The 14,648-nt window shown below is 34.4% G+C and overlaps 1 protein-coding gene across 4 annotated transcripts in view; it reads left to right on the top strand.

Annotated features, from left to right (window-relative positions):
* Positions 1 to 4,935: 4,935 nt before the first annotated feature.
* Positions 4,936 to 14,648, top strand: part of mark4a (MAP/microtubule affinity-regulating kinase 4a) — a 55,960-nt gene continuing 46,247 nt past the window's right edge. For all 4 annotated transcript variants that reach the window (XM_073951145.1, XM_073951143.1, XM_073951146.1 and 1 more), the window contains exon 1: positions 4,936 to 5,105. The gene's annotated coding sequence lies outside the window, so the exon portion shown is untranslated. The remainder of the gene's footprint in view (positions 5,106 to 14,648) is intronic.

Raw genomic sequence — 14,648 nt, forward strand, 5'->3', positions numbered from 1 at the left:
TTTCATTTTGTCAAAAATTACAAATAATTTAGATAAAACTGCAATTACACTGCATATTTATTATGATTTTATCATACACTTAGAGCATCCAGACAATGTCACCAAATACAGAAATCCGTAATCTGCTGTTTTCTCTGCAGACTCTGCTTTACACTCGTGTCACAGTGTAATATATATTTTTATTATTATCGCAAATGCAATTAATCGTTCAGCCCTAGCCAGAACCCAGTGGAAAGGCAGGATAAGATGAGTCCATGGCAGCAAAAGTAAAATCACAACAATACTTGTCCTTCAGAGCACAGCTGGAGCGGAATAAGTCGGTGGACACTTGAAAGCACAGGAAACGTTTTATAATTCTCTCTCGCTTTAAACAGGCTGTTAGTGGAGTGCTGTAAACTGACTAGCTGGACCTCTGTCGTGTGAACAGCCGCATGATTGAGAGGAACGGCAGGAAACTCATCACTGTACAGTGGGGACATGCTGAAACTTTTATTAGCACAGGCTGTGTGCAGAACAGCGCTTTAGCTTGACAGACGCATGTGCGAGATGTATCAGACACATCAGGTACAGTTTAACAGTGCATAAACAGCAGGTTTCAGACTGTTTTATTTTGGAGATGTGCAAACATGAAAATGGTTTGAATGTGGTTGGCTTGTGAATTAAAGAATGTGAATGTTAATTCCTCTGATTTTTTTGTACCAATGTTCATTTCATCTCATGTCTAATAATTACCGTGCAACTCTAAGCTACTGAGATTTTTAAAAAGCATTTAAATGTGTGATATTGTTTCAGATAAATATGAAATAAAGCCCCATTGACTGGGAATTTGATTATGTTGTAAATAAACTTTTTTCTTTTTTTATATTGCTGGAAGGTTTTAAGTGTGGGTGTGCTGAGATACTTTAAAAGGACCGTATTTGGTTCCCCAGTGAACCTTTCAATTTTCCATTCTTAAAAAAAACTAAGTTTTTTTTTTCATAAAGTAAAGAACATTTGTGACCCTGCACCTTATTCTTAATCTGCATCAATATATTTTTACAAAAGCCCAAAAAAAAAAAAAAAAAAAAAAAAAAAAAAAAAAAAAATATATATATATATATATATATATATATATATATATATATATATATATATATATATATATATATATATATATATATATATTAATCTTTATATTACCATGACAAAAACCTTCCATGGGTCAAAATAGAAGAAAATTATTTATTCACTGATGTATAAATCTCATTAATAAAATACAAATATGACTTTTGTAGTCCAAAATCCTGTTTAAGAAGTCTACCGAATCCTTTTTACACCATAAAGAATCTTTTTATTTGGCAAGGGAAGGGTTACTTAAATGTTTTTTGATGGTGATAAAGGTTTAACATGCAATCAGAATACAACAAAGGGAGGATCCATGTGCAGCTTTATTTCGAATTGTCAGACAGGCAATGACCAATCACAGGGGCAAACAGGTATATACAGGGAAATCCAGAAGCGCAATCAAGTCACAGGCAAAGAGGTTCATACAAGTGGCAAAAACAAACGAGAATCAAGGTAAGGCTAGACAATGAAATGCTTTGTAATGCTACAAGATGACAAGACTCAGCAGTGTGTGTGAGAAAATGAGAGGTTTTTTTTATAGTCCAGGTAATGACTGATTATGAGTTTTTGTGTATGTCCAGATTATTATCAGCTGTAAGGGGTTTTAATTGGTGCACAGCATCAGGGTAGTTCATGTGGTGGCAGATGTGTAGTTCTCCAGTGATCTGAATAGGCCAAAAAGGTTCTGTAGATAGACATTAAAATGATCTTTACACTAATAAAAATTTAATAAAAATGTTTCTTTGAGAAATGAATGAATGGTTCCAAACCATTAATGGAAAGTTTGTATAAAGCTTACATAAAAAAACATTAATACCAATAAAGAACCTTTTATTTTAAGTGTTTTTAAATGTATGTTTCTTATGCTCAATGCTGGTTTTATTCAATCCAAACATAATAAAACAGCAATACTACTTAATATTATCTTATTATAAAATATATATATTTCTGAATAGGTTATTGAATGCTGTTTATATCTGTGATGGGAAATATTAATAACTGAACACAATTTCTCCAATCTTCAGTATCACATGATCCTCCAGAAATCTTTCTAACATGCTGATTTGCTGCTTAGGAATCACCTCTTATGTTATCAGTTTAAAAAAAAGTTGAGCTTCTTCAAATGTTGTGATAATTATTACACATTATCAATATTATTATTACAATTATTCTGCATTTATTTATATTATTATATAATTATTATATATATTTATGTATATTATACATCAGGGGTGCTCTACCCTGTTCCTGGAGGTATACCTTCCTGTAGAGTTCATCTCCAGCTCTGATCATACACACCTGAACCAATTAATTAGGACCTGAACAGCACTTGATAATTACAGGCAGGTGTGCTTGATATGAATTAGAGCTGAACTCTGCAGGACGGTAGATCTTCAGGAACAGGGTTGGTCACTCATGTTTTAAATATTATAATTCTATTATATAATTACTGTATTTTGTTATAGAAAAAGTAGCAGTGTTTCTTAACCATGTTCATGGAGGACCACCAACACTGCATGTTTTGGATGTCTCCTTTATCACACCCAATACATGTCTTTTAGACTTTGCTAATGAGCTGATGATCTGAATCAGGTGTGTTTGGATAAGGAGACATGGAAAATGTGCAGAGCTGGTGGTCCTCCAGGAATGTGGTTGAGAAACACTGGTGTACAGTATTGTGATTTAACAAACTTGCCAGTTGTATTTTCCCTGGACTGTGTGTAGTTAAAGTATATACTTACTAAAGAATTTTCTGGGTTATAAGGCATGTAGGTCAGAAAAAAACCACAAAAGTAATGTAACGCATCACTTTTCATAAAAAGTAACGCAAATAATTACTTTTTTAGAGAGTAGTTCAATATTGTAATGCCTTACTCAAAAATAACAAACAAGTAAAGTAACAAAGGAACAAGTAACCCCAAACACTGTCATTTATTGAGTTTATGTAATAATTATATAAGTACATGCTATGCAAACAGGACTGTGACATAATGGGCAACTGATATTTATCTACTGATATTTATAAGTGCTGTTAATGAAAAATAAAATCTCCTGAGTGATCTCGGGATGTTTTGGGTAACTGCTCTATTCCTGTTGTTCTGAGAGGTGCCAAACGAGTCCTCTTATCAGAGCCAAGTATACACAACACCACAGGCGGCCATTTCCTTTTCAACACAACAACCCTGTTTTATCCCCAACAAACCTGAATTCAGAGAAAGCGCAGGCTTATGAAAACATACATGTCGGACTATAAAAAAGATAAAATATAAGAAAAAAGATAATAAGGCATTCACTAATTTAAGGGAGGATCATTTTCTCCCATCAACTAATCTTCATTTGTGTCACTTTGGATAAAAGCCTTAGCATCTGCTAAATGAATCAATGTATCTGTAAAGGTAAATAATGGAGAAACGTTCATGCTTTATGGAATATTCCAGAGCCTAATCTTAAGGCAATTACACATTAGCAGTGTTTTGCAGAGTTTCAAAGTGTCAGTTTTTGAAAAAGAGAAGTTTTTCATTGCAAACATGTGCAAAGAAACTGGCCAGATTTTAGATCATGGTATGTTTCTGCGTCTTAGTTTGGACATTACCACTAGGGATGGACGATATGAATTTGATACAATATAAAATATTTTCTTGTTTTTATTGTGATAACGATATCAATAATGATAACTAATGTATTCACTGAGAAACATGAAAGTCCTCTATCTTTAGTCAAGAATTATTTTTCCTATTTTTTTATTGTCATAATTAATTAATTTCCGAATGTGCGTGTTTCAATTTTGTGTGTTTGGCTAATGCTCGGACGTAAACAATAGCAAGAGTTGCTCGGCTAATGTAGTACTGAAGACATTTTTTTATCATTGCTTATATTTGCTGTGTAACCACACAAGCTTTGCAGGCAAAAGGCAATATTTTAAATTCAATACGAAACTTAACAAGCAGCCAGTGCAAGGAAGATAAAATTGGGGTGATATGATCATATTTTCCAGACCAGGTAAGAACTCTGGCAGCTGCATTTTGTACTAGCTGAAGTTTGTTAATAGAGGATGCTGGGCAGTCAGCAAACAGAGCATTACAGTAATCCAGCCGGGAAGTCGTAAAAGCATGGACTAGCTTTTCTGCATCTGAGATGGATAGCATACTTCGTAAATTAGCTTTATTTCTCAGATGAAAGAAGGCAGTTTTTGTGACATGGGAGATATGGTTTTCAAAAGTTAAATTGCTGTCTAAAATGACACCCAGACCAATAGTGCATTTGACACAGTCATTTCTGTAAACTGTCAGAAAAATTAAAAAAACACTGTGCACACAGCAGAATTCTGACAATTTACTTCTCATTCCAGAAATTTGTTGCTCAAACAAATGTTCAGATTTTTTTGTCACATTAGTTTTCCAGAGATATCTGTATGTGTAAAAGCAGCTAATCAAGCAAATCTCTAAATGTTGCAGCTGAACAATAATCGACAAACTCATGTGTTTATTAAAGTAGGCAGGGGCACTATTGGGTTAAACACTTGAAAAAAAAGATAAACCAATGATAACCCGTTCAGGTGTTGTTAATTTCAGTTTCAGTTTTTATTTACTATTATAGAAAATTACTGCATGCAAAATCATTTAAACTATATAGCCAATATTCTCTATTATAAGTTTAAATTCTCTGTTCACAATGCTCTCTCTTTAGCCACGTGTTTGTTGTTTTGTGATGCAGCTTAAACTATAGAAACCTTTCGTCCTTAAAGTGTCAAGCCCCGCCCTCTGTAATGGACCTCCGCCATTAGCACCAGCTGACAACAAGTTAATTACTCCATCAGACTTTCTAATCAGCGACTGTTAACAGCAGCGGAATATCGGAGTTTACAATGGATTTCCCAGAAACAGCGTTCCTTTCATTGCAGATGGCTTTGGAGGAACTGTCAGTACCTAAAGCGTGTTTGTTTTGGGAGAGCTGCTCACCTTCAGGCTTGGTCATGAACTCCCCTTCCCTTCTACCCAAATGTACACACACATATTTAGTTGTTTGTTTGGAAGTTTTGGAAAAATGTCTCTATCAGGGTCCTATAGGCACACATGTGATGCAGACTTTGGAACACACAAACAAGCTTGATGAATAATATTGACATGATATAAAGCAAGTAGCTATACATGCATGTGTATGTACACACACACACATGCGCTCCACTCTCCTGAGGATAAAAAGTCAGCCAGTCATTCACCTCTGTGCCACCACTTATGTTGAACAATGGAGGTGTGTATTCAAGCAAACAGGACATCCTTATTTATCAGAAAAAAAATCACTTGCACACACACATACACACGTTGTGTATTATGTACTGCATACCGAGTTACTGCGGTAGTGTTTATTCTGTAGACTAAAAATATTGTAGTGGGTCTACAAAAATATACTTTGTTATAAATGATCTTGTATTTAGTTTGGATTCTGCATTAATTTCTTATTGTTTAGACAATTATGTCAGTCTGGATAATACTTTAAACAAGTAAATATATAAAGAATGTACTCCTTGCACATGCATTTAAAATTGTATAATAATTTTAAATAGCTACACTGCAAAATAAATCATGAAACATTTAGTTAAAAAAGAAAAATACATTTTCTTTAAAACTTTAAAAGCATTAGAAACAAATGGGTTTATGCAAGGAACAACATCTGCCAAAGAGGTCAGAAAATACTCGCAATTCAAAGGGAGAGCAAGATTGCTTTTCTGACCCCACTGGCATATATATATATATATATATATATATATATATATATATATATATATATATATATATATATATATATATATATATTTTTTTTTTTTTTTTAATGACTTTTCCATGTTGTTCTTGGTTTACTAGATTAAGATTAAAGATGATGGTATTTTATTAAATTTATTAATAATACGGTTTACCTTTAAATAGCTGCCCAAGTAAACATTTTTTTCAAGACTGTAATCATCCAAGTTATTAAAATATGTTGATTTTTATTTGTTTTGTTTGTTTTTTAGGGACATTGATTCAAGTTAAGTCTTTGTAAACAATTTATTTAGGTTGAATTAAAACAAATAGATTAGGTTGATTGTTACTAAACTAAATACCAAGAAGGTTATTATATCACTTTCATAAAGTTTTAAAGAAAACAAGACTTAATGTCTTGGCTAATTTTTGCTTTCCAAAATAAAAGTTTCTTGATTTCAGAATGTTTACATATTTAGACTGGAAAAAAAAAAAAAAAAAAAAAAACTAAGAAAATATTTTTTTTATCGTGTATTGCTGTTTGATTGGTTTAGAAATAAATATCACAAAGCAAGAATAGTTACAGGTTTGTGTTACAGTTGTTTGTGTAATTCAAAAACCATCTGATTAGTTTTCCAGAGCTTCCTTTATAGCTCATCTCTGCGATAAAACCCTTCCTTTTCTGATGAATTAAATCTGAAAGACAGGAGTATTAGTAACTAATGCCATGACATCTGACTTGGGCGTTGATCAGAAACGAGCTCCATAAATACTGACAGTGATGTCAGAGACACCATAAACAGACGGTGAGGTGGCTGATGTGTCTCTTCCTCTGAATAAACACTGCTGACATCTGAATAACCATGGGAATTCAGCATACAAATGGTTTATGTCTCTCTGTGTGCGCACAAAGAGCTTTATTTACGACAACACATCCCCTAAGCCAACCTGGCGGGCAGCGAACATGCACACACAGGACGTAATACACACGCATCTTTGAAATGCCACATACTATTTTAATATACTGTTTAACAATGCACAAACACTATTGCTATAGGATGTCGGAGTATGACTTACAGCAAAAACAACTCAAGACCGGCATGAAGAATGACTTGCAGACCCTATTAATAGGTGAAGTATGTGGGTTTAAAGCTAGGTAGAAATTCCCAAGATTTCTTAGAATAGACAAACAGGGGATTTCAGGTGGCACAATCCTTCCCTTTGTTTTATAAGGCAATACTCTTATTATTACATAACTGAGCAATAGATCCTCTTAAATGTCTTGCCCTTTAAGTGTTTTTCACATTGGTTTTAAAGTCAACAGGAAAGGATAGAGGTGGACTGTGTGAGGACAGCACTGTGTTCTTAAACTCTATCTATACATCGCTCTCCCGCACAGAGCACTAGTACAACTTCCCTTCTTTTCGCTCAGTCTTAAGACAACATACATTTTGCTTATCTGCCTTTTCCTTTCTGCACTGAGACCTTTGGCTCTTTTACACCTGTAGGCAGATGAATGTGTGTGGTGTTTGTCTAGGGCTGTCAGTCTAGAGGAAGACAGAAAGCGTCATCAGCACATCTCCAAAATATAGAAAAATAGACGAACCCACTTAACTCCTGCACTGTGTGTATTTTTATAATTCAGATATTCAGTTTATAACAGTGATGTGTGGTATGTGTTGGTAGATTCATTGTTGCTTAAACTTTCAAGTTGTAATCAGTAACAAACTATAATAAAAAAAAAACTACAATTAAAAAAAATTGTTTGGGACATAAATTTATTTTTGTATCTTTTAGTATACTTTTTGATCCAATTTTTGTCATTGTCCTTTTTTATTGATTGATTTTTTAAATTGCCTGCAATTTCACAGTATTACAATATATTTACTTGGCTTATTGTTTCAAATAAATGCAACGATGAAAAACAGAAGTTTATTTTTTTCCTCGAGTGTCCCGTTCTTAGCCTTTGGACCAAGCTCTAACAGGACTTGCGGTCACTTTATTTTGATGGTTCGTTTGTTGAATTTAAGTTACATTGCATCAACATGCCAACTAATTCTCAATAGATAAGTAGACTGTTAGGTTAGGGTTAGTGTAAGACTTACTTGCAAAGTTTCTTATGGCAAGTAAATGTCTGTTGAAGGAGCAGCATCAACAGATATTAAGCAGACAGTCTACTAATACTCAAATGGACCATCAAAAAAAAAGTGCTATTAGTTTAACATTTTGAATGATTTTATTTTTGGATGCTACGTCAATCATATAACAAGGATGTTTTCTGTTAGCTCATGGGATGAACAGTTGAATGTGGACTGTATCTTTGTTGGCCATCCAAGACCTGTGAAGAAATGATGCCAAGATATCCATAATCCTGGACCAGGCCATATCCTGAGCAGATGCTGTGGAGGTCATGGCGGAGGGGAGTGCATGAGACTGATTCCTGAAAGACCCAGTGACAGACGAGTCTTCGCATTGATCCCGTGGGCCAGCCTGAACTCCCGTCTGTGACCTACTCACCCGCAGCTTCTCCATGATGGACATCCAGCCTTCTCTATTCTCCGGCGCCTAGACTGCAGCTCTGCACAAGAAGTTTGGCCAGAGGAAAAATGGTTGTGCCCAACTGAGCCTGGTTTCTCTTGAGGATTTTTCTTTTACTTTCATCAATTCGTGAATTTTGTTTCTTGCCACTGGCTTGCTTGGTTTGGGACTTGTGGAGCTGTGCATGGATTTGCTCTTTAGTGTTTGGACTTTCAGCAGTGAAAATTAAACCACACTGAACTGAACTTCAACTCTGAAAACTGGACTGACATTTTGAATTTACTATAATCTTCAATGTTAAGCTGCTTTGAAACAATCTACACTGTAAAAGCGCTATATATAAATAGGCAACATTACCATGTTAAGGGAATTTGTGGCATGCTGGTGTATCCACTGATCTATAATATACATGCAGATTATAGAGTGATTTTTGTTAACCAGTGGCATACAGCAGTGAATCTAACTACACCCTTTTGGTACCATACTGTTGAGCTAGGTTCCTTTAGGAAAGAGTGTCAAAAAGTGGTATGGTAAGGTTCCTTATTTTGGTACCGTTTACAGTGGAAACTGATATAACTGCACACTGTGTAATGTGCAATACCTTTCTGATAAGGGGCCAAAATAAATAAATAAATAAATAAATGAATATACTGTATTTTTACATATATAATTTTATATACTGTACAATCATTTTTATGTACTTTTAGGCAAGGGACAAGAACTGTTTTCAAGGTGTAATCATGGTTTGGGCTTTAAAACCACCAATATTTTCTGTTTACCGTCCGTACATGTATGTTTTGTTTTGTTTGTTTTTTGTTAGGTTTTTTTTTTTTTTTTTTTTTTTAGGACAACAGTATCTCCAGCAGAAAAGATCTCCAAAGATTACTTATTAAATTGTAAAGAAATCAGTGTTTTTGAAACTAATAAAGACAATGATTCATTTGAACTATTATCCTGCCAAAATATTTTAAATCTGTTGTGTTCAAAAGGGAAAAAAGGTTGTTGTTGTTGTTGTTGTTATTTATCCATACATTTGAAAAGAATATATTTCAGAGCAGTAATGAAAAAAAACAAGGATATTTTTATCCAAGGTTGTCATGCCATCAGAATTGCATACTGGCCCATGTACTTTTTGATATTTTAGTATTTTCCTTCAACCTTATATTTTGGATTTTTTTTGGAATCTGAAGACATTAGGTTTCTTATATATATTTAGTATTTGCCCAATAAATTTTTATATTTAGCTAAGTGTCAATGAAGCAACAATACCTTTAGTAATTTACTTCACTTTACAGACTATTTATGAACCTGAAGCATGTAACTGCCTGCTCTACTAAATGGTTGAGCATATTTTGACTGTTTTAAAGAATGAATGTTAAAGTCATTTAGGAAAGACTGTTTTAGATAATGATTTACACACACAGCATTGTTGGTGTACCAAAAAAATCTAACAAACCCAATCCTGTTGTACTAACACTCTTGATTTTAGTTGTATTGTAAAAAAAAAAAAAAAGATAAACAAGAAAACGTGTTCAGAATCGAATCTGAAATAATTTATGGCATACTTCAAAAAATAAAGATGGTTTGGATTTCAAAAATGTTTTATTTTCATTGTTTTTAAATAAAAGTACCGTTTGTATTCATTCTGGTACTTTTACCATTAACCTACTTCTCAACCATTTAGTAGAAGCTGATATTTGGGATGTGTTGGAAAAATATGCATTGAGCATGTCAACTAGCAACTTTAGGAGTCTAAATTTGAAAATGAATCAATTTTTTTTCTTGGTGGGGGCAGTTAAAGGATAAAAAAAGCTATTAAAGGGAAAATAAGAAGAATATTTTGCTTTAAGTTGTTTTGGTTTATTTTAATGCCAGCTTTCTTACATTTGAAATAGTTTTAAGTCATTACGAGCCCCTTTTTGTTTACTGGTGGAGAAACTTGTCTACATACTTAGTAATAAGTTCAATAAATAAGGTTTAAAGATCAGACTAACAGACTAAAATCACTTTTCTTGAGTACACAAGCATGAGTGTTTACAGGAAATGTAAGGTACTATCAAGTAATACTGAGCACATCAAGGCCTAATGGTGCCTTATGGAGCAATCTGATTGGTTAATATGATTCATATGGACTTGATTTGATGTAATGTAGCTGCTCATTAGGAGGAGCGAGGTCAGTGAAAGGTTTGTGTTTTGGGTGGTTCTTTTGTACTGTCCTCAGAACATTTTAGGACCTATTATTTAAAAGCACAAGAATAAAATCGGAAGAGCTCTTATTCCGACAAAGACCTTTTGTTTCGATGCCTCAGATGATTTCAAGAGGCTGAAAAATGGCATGTAAACAGACACAAACTCAAGCACACACGCCATTTGCATGACCTTTGACAGTCCACCTGAGAGCTGAGCCAAGCCAAAAACATGCCTGCAACTTTGAGTCACGCGTTAATTTATAGCGTCTCCAGGGTAGAAGGAGAAGGAAAGCCTTCCGGAAAAGAAGTGAGGGGAGAGAGGAACAGGGAGGACAGGCGAGAAAGAGGGAGAGTAAACGAGAAAAAGAAACAATAGCATGCATTCTGAAATATTGCATTGGGCGGTTAACCTCTGGCCCCTTCGCACAGGACTGCATGGATATTTACGCAAACAGGCTCTTGCTTCATCAGCCAACTAGTCAGGAGGACGTCCCGCAGGAAACAGTAGCGTGGGTCTGAAACGGGACAAAACTCAAACGCATACACATTTACACCACAATCTCACTAAAGCGGCCATTACACACAAACTCACTCATACAAACAGAGGTGTCAGAGGGGACGCAATTACACACGTCATTCTTTCATTTTTTTTATCTAGTCTAACAGTCTCGTTGTTAACCTCAAAGCAAGAAGTTCACAGTAGAGGTTACTGGTCCGAGTCCCAAATGATCCCTCTGAGGATGTTGACATTGTGTGCCCATAAAGATGTTAGTTTTGGAGGTGAGAACGGCTGGTTCTAATGTCACTGCCCTTCCTTTGTTCACTGTCATTGCGCCACAGAGCAAGACACTTAACCTCTAGATGTGGAAGAGGGCTTCCTGCAGGCCAGTCCTGCAATTACTCATGGATGCAGAGTGTCTACTATCAAGACAATTCTATGCATCTTTAAAATTAAGGTGTACAAACAAATTAAAGTTTCCTCTTTTGCTATTCATTGAAGGCATGAAATTTAGATTTGATGTCTGTATTATATACCGTTGTGCTTTTTATTATACAGATATTTTGGGTAAAAAGGGAGAAAAATATTGTCTAAATAAACTTAAGGTAAAATATGCAAATCCATTATGTTTTTGTGCAGAAATGCTGCACTATGCAGAAATATACATACATTTTATAACTTATCTTGCTGTTTTCCATAAAATGTCCTGTTAAATGCATCGGGGGATACTCTCACAGACTTTTAATTTCAGCCAGGCAGCCTCAATTCTGTCCATTATAAAATTACCACATTTAAGGTCTAAATTCTTTTAAAATCAGTAATCTTCACTACCGGATAGATATACAATATGAAATGGATCTCAGACCGGACAAGAACCACTGTATTAAATTACATTTCCCTTCACCATGTCTTTAAAATAAGACTTTATTTTACCGCAGTATTTTCAATGGAGTTTCTGCATTGGCCTGCTGATCTTGACAACGCTAGTAGTTACACAATCTGCCATCTAATTTCACTCTTAAACAACTATATGAATGCTTAATGTTTACATTAAAATGTTTACATTTACAGGCTGTAAAAGGAACTTTGTGAAACTTAAAATAGTCACATTAAGCTTTCAGCAGAAGTTTAACACTGGCTGAAAAACACTAGCTGTGAATATAGCCCTGTGTACATGGAATATGGGCACAAAACATGACGTTTTATATGTTGCTTTTATGTTGATAATGTTGTTGTTGTTGTTGTTATATATTACTAATATATATTTTATGATAACTTTATTTTTTTTTTTTTTATTTTATTATTTTTATGGAACTTCATCGCCATAACTACTGGGTAAATCTCCACTTCTTGTAAAGCGACAATAACTACTGGGTAAATCTCCACTTCTTGCAAAGCGACAATTCGATAGTAGAATGAACTTGACCTCCAAGTAGAAACTCCCTACAGTCTGGAATAGAAGACGGTTAGAGTGTAAAGTCTTGCAGGACACTGTCGTCTACTATGGGGTGATTAGTTATTAAAATATCCCATTACTTTAAGACAACAAAGTAAACCTAACACTTCGAATATTTCATTGCAACATTGTATGGAATGAATTTGACATTGGTCCGTTCCTCAATCAATTCACTGGTGCTATTTTTAATTTGTCCATCAATGTTCAGCTCCAAACAGAAACGGCTTCAAAAATCACCTGCTGGGATTATTTATTAAACCACGTTATTACAACCCCATCTAGTGGCGTTTTCACTGTATATCCTACATGTATATTTCCTTTAGAATGACATATAATTTACATGACATGTAATTTTGTCTAATACAAAACATTAATGTTTACAAACGTAGCTACCGTCGCATCAGAAAGTTGTTTTTGTAAAGGGTCCAGATCAGACAAAACCGTTTGATTTTTACCTAAGGTTTGTCTCCCTCTCGTGGTAGTCTTGTGAAATCAGTTGCTGCATCTTTGTCGACAACTTTTTACAGCCATTGGTCGACAGACGTCAGTGTAGATCATTGCTGTGCTATGTGTGTTGTTTAATGATTTGGAATTAAAAAGCATAAACGATCAGTGCAGATGTAGACTACTTAGCATGACAAAATGTCTTGTGGTCTAGTCCATCTCATGTAGTCCAGTGCAGGTTTCTTAGGATTAAAGGGATTACTGCTATGTAGTATTATAATAACACCTGTTTATCTTTTCTGTGTAATGATGACAAACCCCAAAATATGGATATGTACAGAAGTTTAGGGAAAGTATGGGGTATCAGCACCAGGGTGGGGGGACTTAAAAGCATTTATAACTATTAATTTAATAAGTATTTGAAGCGGTTAAATATTTGTGAACTATAGTGTGAACTAAAACTTTTCTCTCAATGACTGTTGTTTTTTTTCATTTATGGAATACAGACCATAATACATTTTTTGTGATTATATATCTTTATTTCGCTTTTTCAAGAGTTAACAATACAGAACATCAAAACAAGACAGCAAACAAACTAAATTAAAACATACACAGTATATAAAATAAATAAGTAAAATTAAATTAAATAAATAAATAAAAAGGGAGGAAATACAGTATAAACCGGTTAAAACGATTTATTTTTTGTCAAATCAAATCAAGTGGTACTGTTTTAATATAGTTCAAAACTGGATTCCAAATTTTTAAAAATACTTCATCCTTTTCTCTCAAAGAATATGTGATCTTCTCCAATGGAATACAGTTGCAAACTTCTGAGATCCATAGTCCAATTGGTACATCAATGTCTGTTTTCCATTTTAAAGCAATGCATTTTTTAGCTATTGTCAGCAACATTTGAGTAAGTTTAATAGCATAATTATGCTGGAGGTTAAAATTTGTGTAATTGCCCAATAAACATATCTCTGGATCCGATGGAAAATCAATTCTATGAATCTGTGATATAATATTACATACTTGTACCCACAACACTTTCACTTTAGGGCACAGCCATGTAGAATGCAAAAATGTACCTTCTTCTATACCACAGTAATACATTTTTTAATAATATACTTTAATAATTTAATAACACAATCCTGGCGACGCGGTGGATAGCACGATCTAACAGCAAGAAGGTTGCTGGTTCGAGCCTCGGCTGGGTCAGTTGGCATTTCTGTGTGGAGTTTGCATGTTCTCCCCACATTCGTGTGTGTTTCCTTCAGGTGCTCTGGTTTCTCCCACAAGTCCAAAGACATGCGGTACAGGTGAATTGGGTAAGCTAAAATTGTCCATAGTGTATATTTGTGAATGAGAGTGTATGGGTGTTTTCCAGTAATGTGTTGCAGCTGGAAAGGCATCCGCTGCATAAAACATGTGCTGGATAAGTTGGTGGTTCATTTCCCTGTGGCGACTCCAGATTAATAAAGGGACTAAGCTGAAAAGAAAATGAATGAATGAATGAATAACACAATCCTCACATTATCTATACTTACTAGAAATGTAGAGAATGAAATGTTTTGCACACTGACGAGCAGTAACGATCAGGCAAGTGTGTGCTGGATTGTTGTTTTATATTTTGATTCGACAGTAGTGCCACTACTTTTTTCTTATGCATTATGCACCTT

Source organism: Danio rerio, chromosome 5, assembly GCF_049306965.1.
Source record: "Danio rerio strain Tuebingen ecotype United States chromosome 5, GRCz12tu, whole genome shotgun sequence".
Classification (NCBI taxonomy): Eukaryota; Metazoa; Chordata; class Actinopteri; order Cypriniformes; family Danionidae; genus Danio; species Danio rerio.